The 20,000-nt window shown below is 39.8% G+C and overlaps 1 long non-coding RNA gene across 1 annotated transcript; it reads left to right on the top strand.

The window, feature by feature from the left end:
* Positions 1-1,752: 1,752 nt before the first annotated feature.
* LOC137228016 (uncharacterized) lies at positions 1,753-14,627 on the top strand. Its single transcript, XR_010945110.1, has 3 exons — positions 1,753-1,980; positions 12,383-12,534; positions 14,269-14,627. It is a non-coding gene; the product is annotated as an uncharacterized lncRNA (long non-coding RNA).
* Positions 14,628-20,000: the final 5,373 nt, after the last annotated feature.

Here is a 20,000-nt window from a genome sequence, read left to right as displayed (position 1 = left end):
TGGTGCCTCCCATTGGCCATATCCAACTGGAAGCTCACTGATGTAAGTCATAAGGTTAATCTCCTGAGATACCAAGTTTCGGGTGGGGAGGGGGAAGGGTAGAGGCTGGATCTGGAGAAAAGGGATGCAACATAAGCCCCACATATTAGGTGATTTGTCCAAGTCGTACCATTAATAGTTGGTAGCACCTGGATTGGGACATTGGGCTTCTTTCTTACTACACTTCACTCTATGTTTCAAAAGGGGTAAAACTTTAAGCCCAAAGAGTAAGCATCTCATTGTGGAATTTATGATATCAGCAAAGTGGGGGGTATTTTACAGACATTAAAGGCTAATCTACTTAAACGTGAGACAATCATGGTTGCTTGCTGTACCAGTTATTATTGCTGTGTAATAAGTGATGCCCAACTTAGTAGCATAAAATGACAACAATTTTCTTGTGCTTACAGATTTTGTGCATCAGAAAGGGCACAGTGGGAAGGTTTGTTTTGCTCCATGATATCTGGGGGCTCAGCTGGGAAGACTCAATGACTGGAAATGATTCAGCTTCCAGAGCTAGAATCATCTGAAGGGTTGCTTAGTTACGTGTCTGGCAATGGATGGGAGTTGCTGCCTGGGACCCCAGATGGGGCTGCAGGATGGAAACCTACGCATGGCTTCTCTAAATGCAGCTTGGTTTTCCTCACAGCATGGTTGCTGGGTTCCAAGAATGAGCATCCCAGAGAAAACTAGGAGGAAGCCATACTGTTTATATGACTTAACCTTGGAAGTCACATGGCATCATTTGGAAGCCCTCCCAGATTCAATGGGAGGGAACACAAACGCCACCTCTTGATGGGAGAAGTATCACACGTAATAGGAAATATTGTTGTGACCATCTCTGGAAAATACAACGAGCCACACTAATTAATTCTTGTTTGTCCTGGCCTATATCAATTATGGAGAGTTACTTGGCATTTCAACTACTGATGGAGCAACTCATAAAAGTGTAGATACTGTGTTTCAAAACCTTTACTTCAATCTCTGGTAAATTGGCCTTTGGGGAAGAACTTCTACAACCAGCAGCTTAGGTGAGAAAAGGAATGCAGTTCAGCTAATAAAACCTGGGGCAGATGTTAGAGATAAATTTTTAGTTGTGTGTTATAGGGGTTTTTCCAATGTATTAATTCTGGGTAGATTTGAATGATTGATTATCTAACAAGCTTTCTGAGGGTCTTTAAGAGAACATTTCCTCATAGGAAAAGCCCTAAGATGTTGGACTGGATGAAATGAGGGTAGAAAAATTCTGTATTTTAAGATCTTTATTCCCATCACCACTAGCACTAGATAATAACTAACATTTGTTGAGTACTAATAATGTGTCAGGGACTATGTAAATCCTTCCTATATAATAACTTAGGAAGTAGGTAGGAAATCATATTATTATTGCCTTCATTTTACAGATGAGGAAACTGAGGCACAGAAAAGTTGAGTAACTCATACCGATTCACCTGACCAGTGAGTGACAGAGCTGGGATATGAACGTGCGTCCTCTTCCAGCATCTGTAGGCTAAAGCACTATAGTATAGCCCTAACTGTCTGGATAAGGTTCTTTAATTGGGAGTAAGGGCAAGGGGTGAACACTATTGCCCCCAACTTCGTAGTTTTCACTTTCACATGTCCTGGAGAGAGGGGAGGAATTGGGCTTTGCAACCAGGCCCACGTGTCTCGATTTCAACACTGACCATTTTCCAAATTCACCATCATCTCGGAATCATTTGGGAACAGCGAGGCTTGCCAAACTTCACAGAACTTTTGTTTCTGCTGAGGAGTACTGAGCTCTTCTTTCTTGCCTGATTCTCTTCTTTTTGTTTGGAGGTCTTGGGAGCCCGAGGAACGGCATCAGCAGCTGGTCATTCTTCCAGCCTTCCATCTGTATTACCTCCCTGGATGCCAAAGGCGGAAGAATCCCTCTGACAACACTTGGAGCAGGAAAATGAGGTGATTATGGGCTGCTGCTCCGGAAAAGTTGGGAGCTGTTGCTGGGGCAGTTCCCTGAGGCATCATCCATTTCTTGTTCTTGTGGGATGGGAACCAGAACGCCCCACTTCAAAAAGACTTTTTTAGCCAGAGCTTGCCAGAGAAAGCTGAAGACGGTCATCCCAAGGTCAGCATGATTTTAATCATGTTTGTCTGCTTCCGATGCCAAAAAAGATGATTATTCTCATTGTAGTTTATCCACTGTGCTTAGGGTGCAGTCTGTTTTAACATGTGACTGCCCTCTAATGGTCTAGGACAGAGATTGTTGGGTTTTTTTTTTTATATATATATATAAACCTATAGGAGTTTAGAACAGAATTCAATTTGGGGAAAGAAATCTCTCAAATTATTTTTACTTCTTTTTTTTTTAATTAAGGTATACTTGACATATAACATAATATTAGTTTCAAGTGTACAACATAATTCGATACGTGTATATAAAATGATCAGCACAATAAGTTTAGTTAACATCCATCATCACACGTTTACAAAAGTTTTTTCTTGTGATGAGAACTTTTAAGGTCTACTCTCTTAACCCCTTTCAAATATACAACACAGTATTGTTACCTTTAGTCCCCATGCTGCACATGATATCACCAGGACTTGCTTATTTCATAACCTTTTGACCACCCTCACCCCCCCACCCCACACCATGCCTCTGCTAACCGTCAATCTGCTCTCTGTATCTATGAATTTGGGTTTTTAAAAAAGATTCCACATATACAGGAGATCATACTGTATTTGTCTTTTCTGTCTGACTTGTTTATCTTAGCATAATGCCCTCAAGGTCCAGCCTTCAATTCTTTCTTTTTTTGAGCTACTTTTGTGAGTGTGTGTGTTTGTGTATCTGTGTACGGCATCATCAAGAGAGAAAGAAGAGGAGAGAAGAGGAGAGAAACTGTTTCAGTTTCACACACTCTGACAAGATGGCTGACAATGGGCCAAGGCACTTAGCCTCTTCAGTAAAATTACCTCAGCAGTAAAGTTAGAAGTTTTTATCACATGATCTATAATTTTCAATTCAGCTCTTATAGTCTATGCATCTCAAGTAAGTTTTGCAAATAAACTTTCTTTCTCAATCCTTAAAAAATAATTTTCCTGATTATAAAATACATGTAGTATAGGAAATATAGAAACTATAGAAGAAAGAGAAGAAAATAAAAACCACCATTTATCCCACCACCCAATATTAGCCATTCTTCATTGATTATGGATTTTCTTTTATAAATTTTCTCTCTGTGTGTGTCTAAGTGCAGATTTTATATTCTGCCTCTCCCCTTAAGATTATAGCATGAGATTTCTTTGTGTTAATCAGTATTCAGAAAATGATTTACAATGGTTACTTAAATGACTCAACATCGTTTATTTTACCATCTTTTTTTTTGCTTTGCATTTAGGTATTTTCTTACTTTTAAAATCTTAAAAATAACTTACACCTATATGCATCCTTTTTTTTTTTTTTTTTGCAGTATGCAGGCTTCTCACTGCTGTGGCCTCTCCCGTTGCGGCATGTGGGATCTTCCTGGACCGGGGCATGAACCCGTGTCCCCTGCATCGGCAGGCAGACTCTCAACCACTGCACCACCAGGGAAGCCCCACCAGTATACATCCTTTATATGCATCTTTTTTACAGTTGTTGATGTTGATGTTTTGTGTATTTTTATAATGGCTTTACTAATTCACATACTATACAATTCACCCATTTAAAGCATACACTTTGATTGTTTTTAGTATATTCAAAAATTTGTGCAGCCATTGGCACAGTTAATTTTAGAACAATTGTTTTACATTTCATCACCCCACATAGGAACGCCATGCCCATCAGCAGTCACTCCCCATTCCACATGCCCCCTCCCCAGCCCCACGCAACCACTAATCCACTTTCTGTCTCTATGGATTTGCCTATTTTGGACTTTTAGTATAACTGGAGTCATATAATATGTGGGTTTTTTTATTGGCTTCTTTCACTTAGCATAATGTTTTCAAGGTTTATCCATGTTGTAGCAGATATCAGTACTTCATTACTTTTTAATGCTGAATAATATTCTATTGTATGAATAATATCACATTTTGTCAGTTGATCAGTTGATGGACATTTAGGTTATTTCTACGTTTTAGCTATTATAAATAATGCTACTATGAACACTTGCTAACAAATTTTTGTGTGGACATATATTTTCATTTCTCTTGGGTATATACCTAGGAGTGGAATTGCTGGGTGGTGTGGTGACTCTATGTTTGACCTTTTGAGGAACTGCCACACTGTTTTCCAAAGTGGTGATACCATTTTTACATTACCACCAGAAGTGTATGAGGGTTCCAATTCCTCTACATCCTCACCAGCACTTGTTATTGTCTATCTTTTAAATTATAGCGATCCTAGTGGATATGAAGTGATACCTCACTGTGGTTTTGATTTTCATTTCCTTGGTGGCTAATGATGTTGAGAATCTTTTTAAGTCCTTACTGACCCTTCACTTTCTTTGGAGAAATATATACTCAGATTGTTCGCCCTTTTTTTTTTTAATTTAACAACTTTATTGGAGTATAATTGCTTTACAATGGTGTGTTAGTTTCTGCTTTATAACAAAGTGAATCAGTTATACATATACATATATCCCCATATCTCTTCCCTCTTGCATCTCCCTCCCTCCCACCCTCCCTATCCGACCCCTCTAGGTGTTCACAAAGCACTGAGCTTATCTCCCTGTGCTATGCGGCTGCTTCCCACTAGCTATCTATTTTACATTTGGTAGTGTATATATGTCCATGACACTCTCTCACTTTGTCCCAGCTTACCCTTCCCCCTCCCTGTTTCCTCAAGTTCATTCTCGAGTAGGTCTGCATCTTTACTCCCATCTTGCCCCTAGGTTCTTCATGACCATTTTTTTTTAGATTCCATATATATGTGTTAGCATACAGTATTTGTTTTTCTCTTCCTGACTTACTTCACTCTGTATGACAGACTCTAGGTCCATCCAACTCATTACAAATAAATAAAATTTCATTTCTTTTTATGGCTGAGTAATATTCCATTGTATATATGTGCCACATCTTCTTTATCTATTCATCTGTTGATGGACACCTAGGTTGCTTCCATGTCCTGGCTATGGTAAATAGACCTGCAATGAACATTGTGGTACATGACTCTTTTTGAATTATGGGTTTCTCAGGGTACAGGCCCAGTAGTAGGATTGCTGGGTCTTATGGTAGTTCTATTTGTAGTTTTTTAAGGAACCTCCATACTGTTCTCCATAGTGGCTGTATCAATTTACATTCCCACCAACAGTGCAAGAGTGTTCCCTTTTCTCCACACCCTCTCCAGCATTTATTATTTCTAGATTTTTTGATGATGGCCATTCTGACTGGTGTGAAATGATATCTCATTGTAGTTTTGATTTGCATTTCTCTAATGATTAATGATGTTGAGCATTCTTTCATGTGTTTGTTGGCAATCTGCATATCTTCTTTGGAGAAATGTCTATTTAGGTCTCTGCCTATTTTTGGATTGGGTTGTTTGTTTTTTTGATATTGAGCTGCATGAGCTGCTTGTAAATTTTGGAGATTAATCCTTGGTCAGTTGCTTTGTTTGCAAATATTTTCTCCCATTCTGAGAGTTTCCTTTTGGTCTTGTTTATGGTTTCCTTTGCTGTGCAAAACCTTTAAGTTTCATTAGGTCCCATTTGTTTATTTGTGTTTTTATTTCCACTTCTCTAGGAGGTGGGTCAAAAAGGATCTTGCTGTGATTTATGTCATAGAGTGTTCTGTCTATGTTTTCCTCTAAGCGTTTGATAGCGTCTGGCCTTACTTTTAGGTCTTTAATCCATTTTGAGTTTATTTTTGTGTATAGTGTTAGGCAGTGTTCTAATTTCATTCTTTTACATGTAGCTGTCCAGTTTTCAGAGCACCACTTATTAAAGAGGCTGTTTTTTATCCATTGTATATTTTGCCTCCATTATCAAAGATAAGTTGACCATATGTGCATGGGTTTATCTCTGGGATTTCTATCCTGTTCCATTGATCTATATTTCTGTTTTTGTGCCAGTACCATACTGTCTTGATTACTGTAGCTTTGTAGTATAGTCTAAAGTCAGGGAGCCTGATTCCTCCAGCTCCATTTTTCTTTCTCAAGATTGCTTTGGCTATTCGGGGTCTTTTGTGTTTCCATACAAATTGTGAAACTTTTTGTTCTAGTTCTGTGCAAAATGCCAGTGGTAGTTTGATAGGGATTGCATTGAATCTGTAGATTGCTTTGGGTAGTATAGTCATTTTCACAATGTTGATTATTCCAATCCAAAAACATGGTATATCTCTCCATCTGTTGGTATGTTTAATTTCTTTCATCAGTGTCTTATAGTTTTCTGCATACAGGTCTTTTGTCTACCTAGGTAGGTTTATTCCTAGATATTTTATTCTTTTTGTTGCAATAGTAAATGGGAGTGTTTTCTTGATTTCACTTTCAGATTTTTCATCATTAGTGTATAGGAATGCCAGAGATTTCTGTGCATTAACTTTGTATCCTGCTACTTTACTAAATTCATTGATTAGCTATAGTATCTTTCTGGTAGCATCTTTAGGAGTATCCATGTAGAGTATCATGTCACCTGCAAAGAGTGAAAGCTTTACTTCTTTTCTGATTTGGATTCCTTTTATTTCTTTTTCTTCTCTGATTGCTGTGGCTAAAACCTCCAAAACTATGTTGAATAATAGTGGTGAGAGTGGGCAAGCTTGTCTTGTTCCTGATCTTAGTGGAAATGGTTTCAGTTTTTCACCACTGAGGACGATGTTGGCTGTGGGTTTGTCATATATGGCCTTTATTATGTTGAGGTAAGTCCCCTCTCTGCCCACTTTCTGGAGGGTACTTTTTAAATCACAAATGGGTGATGAATTTTGTCAAAAGCTTTCTCTGCATCTATTGAGATGATCATATGGTTTTTCTCCTTCAATTTGTTAATATAGTGTACACATTGATTGATTTGCATATTTGAAGAATCCTTGCATTCCTGGGATATACCCCACTTGATCATGGTGTATGATCATTTTAATGTGCTGTTGGATTCTGTTTGCTAGTATTTTGTTGAGGATTGTTGCATCTATATTCATCAGTGATATTGGCCTGTAGTTTTCTTTCCTTGTGACATCTTTGTCTGGTTTTGGTATCAGGGTGATGGTGGCCTCGTAGAATGAGTTTGGGAGTGTTCCCCCCTCTGCTATATTTTGGAAGAGTTTGAGAAGAATAGGTGTTAGCTCTTCTCTAAATGTTTGATAGAATTTGCCTGTGAAGGCATCTAGTCTTGGGGTTTTGTTTGTTGGAAGATTTTTAATCACAGTTTCAATTTCAGTGCTTGTGATTGGTCTCTTCATATTTTCTATTTCATCCTGGGTCAGTCTTGGAAGGTTGTGCATTTCTAAGAATTTGTCCATTTCTTCCAGGTTGTCCAATTTAGTGGCATATAGTTGCTTGTTGTAATGTCTCATGATCCTTTGTATTTCTGCAGTATCAGTTGTTACTTCTCCTTTTTCATTTCTAATTCTATTGATTTGAGTCTTCTGCCTTTGTTTTCTTGATGAGTCTAGCTAATGGTTTATCAATTTTGTTTTTCTTCTCAAAGAACCAGCTTTTAGTTTTATTGATCTTTGCTACTGTTTCCTTCATTTCTTTTTTATTTATTTCTGATCTGATCTTTATGATTTCTTTCCTTCTGCTAACTTTGGGGTTTTTTGTTCTTCTCTCTCTAATTGCTTTAGGTGTAAGATTAGGTTGTTTATTTGAGATGTTTCCTGTTTCTTAAGGAAGGATTGTATTGCTATAAACTTCCCTCTTAGAACTGCTTTTGCTGCATCCCATAGGTTTTGGGTCATCGTGTCTTTATTGTCATTTCTTTCTAGGTTTTTTTTGATTTCCTCTTTGATTTCTTCAGTGATCTCTTGGTTATTAAGTAGTGTATTGTTTAGCCTCCATGTGTTTGTATTTTTTACAGATTTTTTTCCTGCAAATGATATCTAGTCTCATAGCATTGTGGTCAGAAAAGATACTTGATCCGATTTCAATTTTCTTAAATTTTCCAAGGCTTGATTTGTGAACCAAGATATGATCTATCCTGGAGATTGTTCCATGAGCACTTGAGAAGAAAGTGTATTCTGTTGTTTTTGGATGGAATGTCCTATAAATATCAATTAAGTCCATATTGTTTAATGTATCATTTAAAGCTTGTGTTTCCTTATTTATTTTCATTTTGGATGATCTGTCCATTGGTGAAAGTGGGGTGTTAAATTCCCCTACTATGATTGTGTTACTGTCAATTTCCCCTTTTATGGCTGTTAGTATTTGCCTTATGTATTGAGGTGCTCCTATGTTGGTTGCATAAATATTTACAATTGTTATATATTCTTCTTGGATTGATCCCTTGATCATTATGTAGTGTCCTTCTTTGTCTCTTGTAATAGTCTTTGTTTTAAAGTCTATCTTGTCTGATATGAGAATTGCTACTCCAGGTTTCTTTTGATTTTCATTTTCATGGAATATCTTTTTCCATCCCCTCACTTTCAGTCTGTATGTGTTCCTAGGTCTGAAATGGGTCTCTTGTAGACAGCATATATATGGGTCTTGTTTTTGTATCCATTCAGCCACTCTGTGTCTTTTGGTTGGAGCATTTAATTCATTTACATTCACAGTCATTATCGATATGTATGTTCCTATTACCATTTTCTTAACTGTTTTGGATTTTTTTGTGTAGGTCTTTTCCTTCTCTTGTGTTTCCCGTCTAGAGAAGTACCTTTAGCATTTGTTGTAAAGGTGTTTTTGTGGTGCTGAATTCTCTTAGCTTTTGCTTGTCTGTAAAGGTTTTAATTTCTCCATTGAATCTGAATGAGATCCTTGCTGGGTAGAGTATTCTTGGTTGTAGATTTTTCCCTTTCATAACTTTAAATATGTCCTGCCACTCCCTTCTGGCTTGCAGAGTTTCTGCTGAAATATCAGCTGTTAACCCTATGGGGATTCCCTTTTATGTTATTTGTTGTTTTTCCCTTGCTGCTTTTAATATGTTTTCTTTGTATTTAATTTTCTTTGTATTTAATTTTTGATAGTTTGATTAGTATGTGTCTTGTCGTGTTTCTTGTTGGATTTATCCTGTATGGGACTCTCTGTGCTTCCTGGAATTGATTAACTATTTCCTTTCCCATATTAGGGAAGTTTTCAGCTCTAATCTCTTCAAATATTTTCTCATTCCCTTTCTTTTTCTCTTCTTCTTCTGGGACCCCTATCATTCGAATGTTGGTGCATTTAATGTTGTCCCAGAGGTCTCTGAGACTGTCCTCAGTTCTTTTCATTCTTTTTTCTTTATTCTGCCCTGCAGTAGTTATTTCCATTATTTTATCTTCCAGGTCACTTATCCGTTCTTCTGCCTCAGATATTCTGCTATTGATCCCTTCGAGAGAATTTTTAATTTCATTTATTGCATTGTTCATCATTGTTTGTTTGCTCTTTAGTTCTTCTAGGTGCTTGTTAAACGTTTCTTGTATTTTTTCCATTCTGTTTCCAAGATTTGGATCATCTTTACTATCATTATTCTGAATTCTTTTTCAGGTAGACTGCCTATTTCCTCTTCACTTGTTAGGTCTGGTGTGTTTTTACTTTGCTCCTTCATTTGCTGTGTGTTTCTCTGTCTTCTCATTTTGCTTAACTTACTGAGTTTTGGGTCTCCTTTCGCAGGCTCCAGGTTCATAGTTCCTGTTAATTTTTGTGTCTACCCTCAGTGGGTAAGGTTGGTTCAGTGGGTTGTGTTGGCTTCCTGGTGGAGGGGACTAGTGCCTGTGTTCTGGTGGATGAGGCTGGATCTTGTCTTTCTGGTGGGCAGGTCCACATCTTGTGGTGTGTTTTGGGGTGTCTGTGACCTTATAATGATTTTAGGCAACCTCTCTGCTAATGGGTGGGGTTGTGTTCCTGTGTTGCTAGTTGTTTGCCATAGGGTGTCCAGCACTGCAGCTTGCTGGTCGTTGAATGGAGCTCGGTCTTAGTGTTGAGATGGAGATCTCCTGTAGATTTTCGCCGTTTGATATTACGTGTAGCTGGGAGGTCTCGGTGGACCAATGTCCTGAACTTGGCTCTTCCACCTCAGAGGCACAGCCCTGAGACCTGGGTGGAGCACCAAGAGCCTATCATCCACATGGCTCAGATAAAAGGGAGAAAAAATGAAAGAAAGAATGAAAAAGATAAAATGAAATGATGTAAAGTTTTTAAAATAAAAAAATTATTAAAAAAAATTTAAAGTAATGAAAAAGAAAGAGAGAAGAGAGCAACGAAACCAAAAAACAAATCCACCAATGATAACAAGTGCTAAAAACTATACTAAGAAAAAAAGAGAGAAAGAAAAAAAAAAAAAAAAACGGGCAGACAGAACCCTAGGACAAATGGTAAAAGTAAAGCTATACAGGCAAAATCACACACAGAAGCATACACATACACACTCACAAAAAGAGAAAAAGGGAAGAAAAAATATATATCGTTGTTCCCAGAGTCCACCTCCTCAATTTGGGATGATTCATTGTCTATTCATGTATTCCAAAGATGCAGGGTACCTCAAGTTGACGGTGGGGATTTAATCTGCTGCTCCTGAGGCTGCTGGGAGACATTTCCCTTTCTCTTTGTTCGCACAGCTCCTGGGGTTCAGCTTTGGATTTGGCCCTGCCTCTGCATGTAGGTCGCCTGAGGTCGCTATGTTCTTCGCTCAGACGGGATGGTTTTAAAGGAGCCGCTGATTCGGGGGCTTTGGCTCACTCAGGCCGGGGGAAGGGAGGGGTACGGATGCGGGGTGAGCCTGTGGCCGCAGAGGCCAGCATGACATTGCACCAGGCTGAGGAACGCTGTGCGTTCTCCTGGAGAAGTTGTCCCTGGATCACGGGACCCTGGCAGTGGCGGGCTGCACAGGCTCCCGGGAGGGGAGGTGTGGAGAGTGACCTGGGCTTGCACACAGGCTTCTTGGTGGCTGCAGCAGCAGCCTTACCATCTCATGCCCGTCACTGGGGTCTGCGCTGATAGCTGCGGCTTGCGCCAGTCTCTGGAGTTCCTTTACGCGGTGCTCTTAATCCCCTCTCCTCGCACATCAGGAAACAAAGAGGCAAGAAAAAGTCTCTTGCCTCTTTGGCAGTTCCAGACCTTTTCCTGGACTCCCTCCCGGCTAGCTGTGGCACACTAGCCCCCTTCAGGCTGTTTCCACGCAGCCAACCCCAGTCCTCTCCCTGGGATCCGACCAAAGCACGAGTCTCAGCTCCCAGCCCCTGTCCCCCCCGGCGGATGAGCAGACAAGCCCCTCGGGCTGGTGAGTGCTGGTCTGACCGATCCTCTGTGCGGGAATCTCTCCGCTTTGCCCTCTGCAGTCGTGTTGCTGCGCTCTCCTCCGTGGCTCCGAAGCTTCCCCCTCCGCCACCCCCAGTCTCCGCCCGCGAAGGGGCTTCCTAGTGTGTGGAAACCTTTCCTCCTTCACAGCTCCCTCCCACTGGTGCAGGTCCCATCCCTATTGTTTTGTCTCTGTTTCTTCTTTTTTTTTTGCCCTACCCAGGTACGTGGGGAGTTTCTTACCTTTTGGGAGGTCTGAGGTCTTCTGCCAGCGTTCAGTAGGTGTTCTGTAGGAGTTGTTCCATATGTAGATGTATTTCTGGTGTATTTGTGAGGAGGAACGTGATCTCCGCGTCTTACTCTTATGTCATATTGAAGCTTCTTTTTTGTTTGCCCATTTTTAAATGAGGTTGTCTTTTTTATTCATGTGTGTATAACTTTACTGATTATTTTTTTGAAGTAGGGTTTCTGGAGGAAAAGGTCTAAACATTAAAAAAAACTCCTAATGCTTATTTCTAAGTCGTTTGTAGAAAAGTTGTATAAATGTATACCTTCATCTTTAGCAGTGGTTCTCAACCGTGGGTGTGATTTTCTACCCCAGGGACCTTTTGCAATATTTGGAGACATTTTTGGTTGCCTGAAGTCAGGGAAGGAGGATACCCCTGCTATATCTCATGAGTAGAAGGCAGGGGTGCTTCTAAGCATCCTAACAGTGCACGGTATAGCCCCCTCCCTCCACCCAAGACAGAATTACCTGGCCCCAAATGTCAATAGTGCTGATGCTGAGGAACTCTGATCTTTGGTTTATGAGGGTGTCTATCTCAATGTACCCAGGTTCCTGCCAGCTTATTACTACTCTATTTCTAAGGTGTCCAAGACGGTGGCTGAATCTCCAGCCATCACATCCACACTTAGGTAGCAAAATGGAAGAAAGGGATGACAAAAAAGGAACAAGTGTATGCCCGTTTTGTTTTAAGGAAGATTCCTAGAAGCTGTCACATGATATATTCTTTTCTTTCTCGTGGGCAGACCTTAGTTTCAGGGCCACACTTATCTACAAGAAAGGCTGGCATTCTGTGACATCACATGAAAATCTCAAGACTTGTATTACTGTGAAAAAAGGGTAACCGAAACGGAGAGACAACAGCAGTCTGTGCACAGTTTTTGCCCTCTTTTTACAGGTAAGGATATGGAAGCTCAGGGACATACATAAATGTCAGACCTGAGATTTGACCCTAGCTCTGTCTGATAACAAAATTCATGGGTTTTTTTTTCTGTTATATCATATCACCTTTCACTTAAAGTTTTAATGATGTATCAAGACATGAATCAATTATAAAACAAGGCAGATATTTTTAAAGTGTTAGAATATGTGTCAGAGAGCAGTAGACCCCCAGTTCTGGCTGTGGTTTTAAAAGCTCCCCTGTGCCAGCCTCATGCCGGTGCTGTGACTCAGCCTTTGGAGAGAGCACATAGGAATCTGTGCAGCAGAGGCCCCTGTCTGGGGCAGGGAGTTGGGCAGCTCATCAAAAAAGTTGGTTAAACCTGGGAATCCTGGAGGATAACACATACCTTAAACATTTTAACTTAAAAAATTATTATGGAAAATTCCAAACACACACAAAAGCAATCACAATAGTTTAAGGCACCCTCATTATACTTTTCAACAGTTATCAACATTTTGCTCTTCTTGCTTCATCTATAACTTCATTTTCTTCCCAGCCCCTACTTGAGTTTTAAAATTCCATTTTCTTTAGGTTAAATTTACATAATTAAAATATACACATCTTAACTGTACAATTTTGAAAATGGCAGGTGTGTGATCCACAATCTTATCAAGATATCAAACATTTTCATTACCCCAGAAAGTTTCCGGAATTCCATCCCTATAGATTAGTTTTGTCTGTGCTAGAATTTTATATAAGTGAAATCATACAGTCTGGGTTCCTTTGTGTCTGGCTTCTTTAACTCAGTATCATGTCTGTGAGGTTCACCCGTGTTATCTCACTCACTCCTTTTTACTTTTGAGTATTATTTCATGTAGGAACATATCACAATTTGTTTATCCACTCTTCTCTTGACGGACATTTGGTTTTCCAGTTTGGGTTATCATGACAAATGCTGCTATGAACATCTTTGCCTAAGTACTTTTGTGAACATATGTTTTCATTTCTCCTCGGTTTATGTCCAGGAGTGAATTTATTGGGTCAAAGGGTTGCTGTATTAAACATTTTATTTTAACTTAAAACATATAAAAGTGTATTTCTTTGCCAATCTTTTGATGTAGGGCCAAGTCCTTTCCTTTAAATATGGGTCCACTGATTGGAATTGCAACTTTACTTTCTTACATAAATCACACAATATAATGCATCAATTACAGCATATATATTTTATTTCTTTAAAGGGAAATGAGAACTTGACATTTAAAAGCAATCTGAATGCAGAATCCTTTTGGAGTATCAAAATCCCCCCAACGATATTTTACAGTTATCCACAACGAATTCTACTGTAGTAATTTTTACTGATTTCCTCTTATTGAGTCTTTTCAAAGCATTAACCTTAGTTTCATAATAATAATAATTCTCTTTCTTTTTATACCAAGATTTTGTTGGTTTATATAATTTTTAATTCAATAGCATAATTATAATAATAAATACAACTGACATAAACAGGTTTGGGAACAACACAATGAGTCTTCATAAGCACTAAACTCAACTGGTAGGAAGAAATGAAAGGGCACTTAACAGAGAGGAGCTTTATACTTGGTAGTAAATGTTTAGTAAGCATACTCACTGATTTGCAGTCAGTATGTTTTTCAGAGAGAACTAAGAGTACCCGTTTGCTCTGGTTACTATTGCTGTGTAATGAGTACCCCACAACTTAGCATAAAACTATTATGCTCGTGGATTTTGCAGGTTTTGAATTGAGACAGGATATAGTGGAAAAGACTTTTATCTGCTTCAAGATGCATGAAGCCTCACCTGGACGGTTTGATGGATGGAAGTGACAGCGTCTAGCAATTGGCTAGGACCTCGGCTGGGGCTGTAAGTTGAAGCCTCCTCATGTGGCTTGAGCTTCCTCACAGCACAGAGATCTTGCTTGGCAACTTAGGGTTTCAACAGTGTCCCAGTGAATTTGTAGAATAGGCATTGCTTTTTGTTTTCGTGTTTTTTGATCTAGTGTAGAGTTACTTTTGTTCATTACAAATAGATGATATTGAACGTCTCTTTATGGACTTTTTTGACCATCTATGTATCTTCTTTGGTGCAGTGTCTGTTCCAGTCTTTTACCCATTTTCTAATTGGATTTTTTTCTTATTATAGAGTCTAGAGAGTTTTCTATGTAGTCTGCGTGCAAGTCTGACATTTGCAGCTGTGACTTGCAACCCCGTTCCCCAAGTCTGTGTCTTGTCTTTTAATCCTCTTAACAGGGTCTTTTGCAGAGCAAGTATTTTTTTTGTGTGTGTGTGTGTGTGTGTGTGTTACGCGGGCCTCTCACTGTTGTGGCCTCTCCCGTTGTGGAGCACAGGCTCCGGACGCGCAGGCTCAGCGGCCATGGCTCATGGGCCCAGCCGCTCCGCGGCATGTGGGATCTTCTCAGACCGGGGCACGAACCCGTGTCCCCTGCATCGGCAGGCGGACTCTCAACCACTGCGCCACCAGGGAAGCCCAGCAAGTATTTTTGATTTTGGTGAAGTCCAATGGATCAAAACTTTCTTTTGTGAATTGTGCCTTTGGTGTCATATCTAAAAATTTTATGCCTAATCCTAGGTCACAAACATTTTATCCTGTTTTCCTTTAGAAGTTTTGCAGTTTTACATCTCAATTTATTGTCTATTTTCAGTTAATTTTTGTATGATGTGTGAAGTTTAGGTTGAAATTCATGTTTTTGCCTATGAATGTCCAATTGTTCAAATAACATTTGTTGAAAAGACCCTTTTCCATTGAGCTGCTATTGCATCTTTGTCAAAAATCAGTTTGCCATCCTTCTGTGGATCTATTTCTGAAAATTTTATTCTGTTTCATTGATTTATGTGTCTATGCCTCTGCCAATACCACATTATCTTTGTTGCTATAGCCATAGTAAGTCTTTTTCTTTTCTTTTCTTTTTTTGTCTGTGGTGTGCAGGCTTCTCTCTAGTTGTGGCTTGCAGATTTTTCTCCCCCTAGATGTGGCATGCAGGCTCCAGGGTGCATGGGCTCTGTAGTTTGCGGCACACGGGCTCTCTCCTTGAGGTGCGCGAGCTCAGTAGTTGTGGCGTGCGGGCTTGGTTGCCCCAAGGCATGTGAGATCTTAGTTCCCTGACCAGGGATCGAACCCACATCCCCTGCATTGGAAAGCAGATTCTTTACCACTGGACTACCAGGGAAGTCCCCAATTAAGTCTTAAAATCAGGTAATACTTAAAAAAATCATTTTAGTGATTTAGTTACTTTGCCTCTTCATATAAATTTTAGATTTAGCTTGTCTGTATCTACAAAGAATCCTGTTAGGATTTTTTAATAGGAATTGTGTTAAACTCGTAGATCAGTTTAAGAATTGACATCTTTACTGAGTTGAGTCTTAATAATCTATGAACATGTTATGTCTTTCCAATTATTTAGATCTTCTTTGATTTCTTTCATTACAGTTGGGCAGTTTTCAGCATACAGATCCTGTACATTTGTTTTTAGATTTATACCTAACTCTCTCCTTCTTTCTCTTTTCCCTCCACCAATTATAAATGGTCTTATGTTTGAATTTGTTTCCAATCATCCATTGCTAGTATAGAGAAATGCAATTAATTTTTGTGTGCCGATCTTGTATCCTGCAGATTTGCTAAAGCCACTTATTGGTACTAATAATGTTTTTGTAGATTCTTTGGTATTTTCTACAAAGACAGTCATGTCATTTGGAAATAACAGTTTTATTTCTTCTTTTCCAGTCTGTATGACTTTCTTTTTCTTGCATTATTGTACTGTCTAGGACTTCTGATACTATACTGAATAGGAGTGATGAAAGCAGACATCCTTGCCTTATTTCTGATCTTAGGTGGAAAATTCAGTCTTTATCATTAAGTAAAATGTTAGCTGTGGGTATATAACATCTTTTCTAATGTCTGCATAACATTCTGGTACATTTAGCCAATGCTTCTTTTGGCATTTAGCTTGTTTTTTATTTTTTGCTATTATAAACAATATTTCAATAAATATTCTTACTGCAAATCTTTATGCATTTCATAGTTGCACCCTCCTAAATGTTCACACTCTCTATTTTCCTCCTTTTACTATGAATGAAAGGTCCCTGCTCTTATCCAAGACCACTGGTCCTCTGGTTTCCCTCCCACCTTTCCTATAATTATCTCCACTCCTTTCTTTACCATCAGTTAATCTCCCACTCCTGGATCACTCTCATCAGTATACAAACAAGCTCTAGCATGTGCCATTAAAAAATGTTTCTTCCTTGTCTCTATGTCATCCTTTGGCTGCTGCCTCCTCTCTCTGTCCCCTTTCACAGAACTTCTCAAAAGAGTTTTCCTTTGTCACTGTCTCCGCTTCCTCACCTCACATTTTCCCTTCAACCCATTCCAATCAGCCTTTGTTCTCACCTCTCCAATGAGACTATGCTTGTCAAGGACAGCATTGACCCTTATGTTGCTAATCCAGTGTTCAGTTTCTTATTGTGATTGTCACCCATATACTCTTCTCGGAACACTTTCTTTATGTGACTTTATGACACCACACCCTAGTTTTCTTTTACCTCCCTGGTTGCTCCAGCACATGTCTGCTAATTAATCCTCCCACCAGCCATGGCATCAGGATTGTGTTCATTTAGTAAAATGAACCGGGAAATTTTTCATTTGTTTTTATCCTACAGGACAGTTTAAAAACCAAAGGCATTTTCAATTCCTTGAAGGTTTGAAAGAACTTGCCTCTGAAACTGTCTGGGCCAGCATATGTTTTTTGGAGATGATTCTTAGCTAATAACACTCAGCTTGTTCTATTGCTATTGACTCATCAACATCTTCCTCTTTTTCTTTTGCCCGATTGTTCCCTGCTTGTTCGATAATGACTTAAAGCGTGGACTACTAGATTAGAAGACTTTATTTATTCTTTTTAAGTTTAATAGTCCTTATTCTTTTAATTCTAATTTATTTTATTTCAGATAGGTCTAGGGGATGTTGTTGTATAAGGAGAATGAGGACATTTGTAAGGTTAAGCAGTGAATTTGCCCCACACAGACTGTAGAATTAAGGGAAATAAGACAGTTGAAGCATCTCCGTGGTCTTCTCTCCTCTTCCACCTGGCACAAGTTGCAGAATTTTTCAAAGTGACCCTAAGACTCTGCTCTGCTTTGCCTGGAGAATGAGCTCTCTGGGATCTCTCCTCTCCTGGCAGGAGGTGCTGCATCAAACTTAGTCTCCCACAGGATCCTTAGCCTCTTCCCCTCTACTGGTTGGAATGGCTACAACTTCCCAAGGTCCCTAGGTGTTGGGCAGTTGCCTTTCCCATATAACTCTGGCACCCAAATCCATACTGGTGCCCAAGTGGTTTGCACATCCCTTTGTTGAGCTGGTTCCTCTTATGCTTTCCCTATAACAGAGGGCAACGAGGTGGGAGACCTTCCCCTGGAATGCAAAGGTACACCACGTCTCCAGCAGAGAGCGTGGCCCTGGAACTCACCTCATGGGAACAATGCTGCTCTTTCCTATTGAGTTTCCCCAGCGGTATGGGCTCAGTTGTGTCTCCCACATTTCATATGTGGAAGTCTTAATCCCTAGGAACTCAGAATGTGACTAGAGATAAAATCTTTAAAGAGGTGATTAAACTAAAGTGAGGCCATTATGGTAGGTCTTAATCCAATCTGTCTGCTGGCCTTATAGGAAGAGGAAATTTGGACACACAGAGATCCCAGGGGTACTCACAAAGAGGGAATGACCATGTGAGGACAGAGGGAGAAGGTGGCCATCTTCAAGCCAAGGAGAGAGGCCTCGGTAGAAAACAAACCTGCTAACACCTTGATCTTGGACTTCTAGCTTCCAGAACTATGAGAAATAAATGGCTGTTGTTTAGTTGCCCAGTAGGTGGTATTTTGTTATGGCAGCTGAGAAGACTAAGACACCCAGTAAAGCCTGTTCCTTAGCCCATAGTATAGGGTGTGTGGAATTTATTCTAATTCTACTGCTTGACAGGTTGGTAGTGTCTGAAATGGGCCAGATTTGCATGACCTGAACCTAAACTTCTGCCTACTCCCACAGTAATGAAGCAAACCCACTGATGCATATCAACGGATGTCAATAGAAGATGTCAATATTATGAAGGTAGGAGGAGGAGCTGAGGGAAAGGGAGCTGCTACACTAATAGCATCAGCACTTTAGGGCAGCCAGCCCAAAAGATCTCATATTAAATTTATAGATAAGAAAACTGAAGCAACAGAAGTTAAGCAGACGGCCAACGTTCTACCCTAAGTGTTAGAACCGAGACTGGAACGATTACAGCATGGTCTTGAATATGAAGGTGCTTTACTGAACACCCCCAGTAGGATCACATGTGCATGCTGGGAAGTTTACTATAGCTGAGAAGGACCTGTAGAGATCTAGTCATTACCCGCCCTGCTGGCCAATGGGTGCATGTTCAACAAGACTAAGAGATAATATGGGCAGGGTCCCAACATGAACTAGCTGGGGAAGGATGTTTTATTTCCCAGATGACTCATGGTCATGAACCACTGTGCAGTGAGTACGGGTAGGAGTGTCAACCACTAAAGAGGAAAAAGGACTTTGTGGCTGAGAATTTCTATTTAAGAGAAAGGCACTGGATGTGCCATTATACTTAGATTGTATGTCCCTGGGGTGGTTCAGGATGTAGAGAGATGGCGTTTTTGAAAGGCTCACTTTCCCAAACTGCCTTCTACTGTTTCCCTGTTTGGTGTTGCTTGTCAGGGAATGTGACTGTTGATTGTCCCCAAACATTTCAGAGAATTCCTGGGTGTGGACCACGGTGCTGGGTGTCAACATTGGGGTCTGCCCTGTCCTCTTTGGTCCACCTAAATCATTTGTTTCCAAACCTGACTCTGCACTAGAGTCATTAGGACAAGTTCGAAAAGTGAGATTTGCAGGCTCTACTCCTGACTGCCCGAATTAGCCTGTCTCTAAGGGGAACAGTCCAGGGATATGACGTTTGTTGCTGTTCTTTAAAATAGCTTTATTGGGTTAAAGTTGACGTACAATAAACTTGTTCATATTAAAAGTGTGTAATTTGATACTGTCACCACAATCAACTACAACCGCCACAATATTGATTGCCACCTGTTAAACTGTTGTTTTAAGCCCCCCAGTCTGTGGTATTTTGTTATGGCCGCTCTAACAAACTAGGCCCCTCAAACTTCCTTGTGCCCTTTGTAATCCACCCCTCCTGCCCCACCCAACCCCAGGAAACCATTGATCTGCCTTGTCACTATAGATTAATTTGCATTTCCTAGAAATTTATATAGATGGAATCATACAGTATATATTCTTTTTTCGGTCTGGCTTCTTCCACTCAACTATTTTGAAATTCATCCACGTTGCTATGTGTATAGATCATTCATTTTTGCTGCTGAGTAGTATTCCAGGGATGAACTGTACAACATTTTATTTATTCATTCACCTGTTCATGGGCATTTGGGTTG

Source organism: Pseudorca crassidens, chromosome 7, assembly GCF_039906515.1.
Source record: "Pseudorca crassidens isolate mPseCra1 chromosome 7, mPseCra1.hap1, whole genome shotgun sequence".
NCBI classification, from domain to species: Eukaryota; Metazoa; Chordata; class Mammalia; order Artiodactyla; family Delphinidae; genus Pseudorca; species Pseudorca crassidens.
This window is presented reverse-complemented; position numbering and strand designations above follow the sequence as displayed.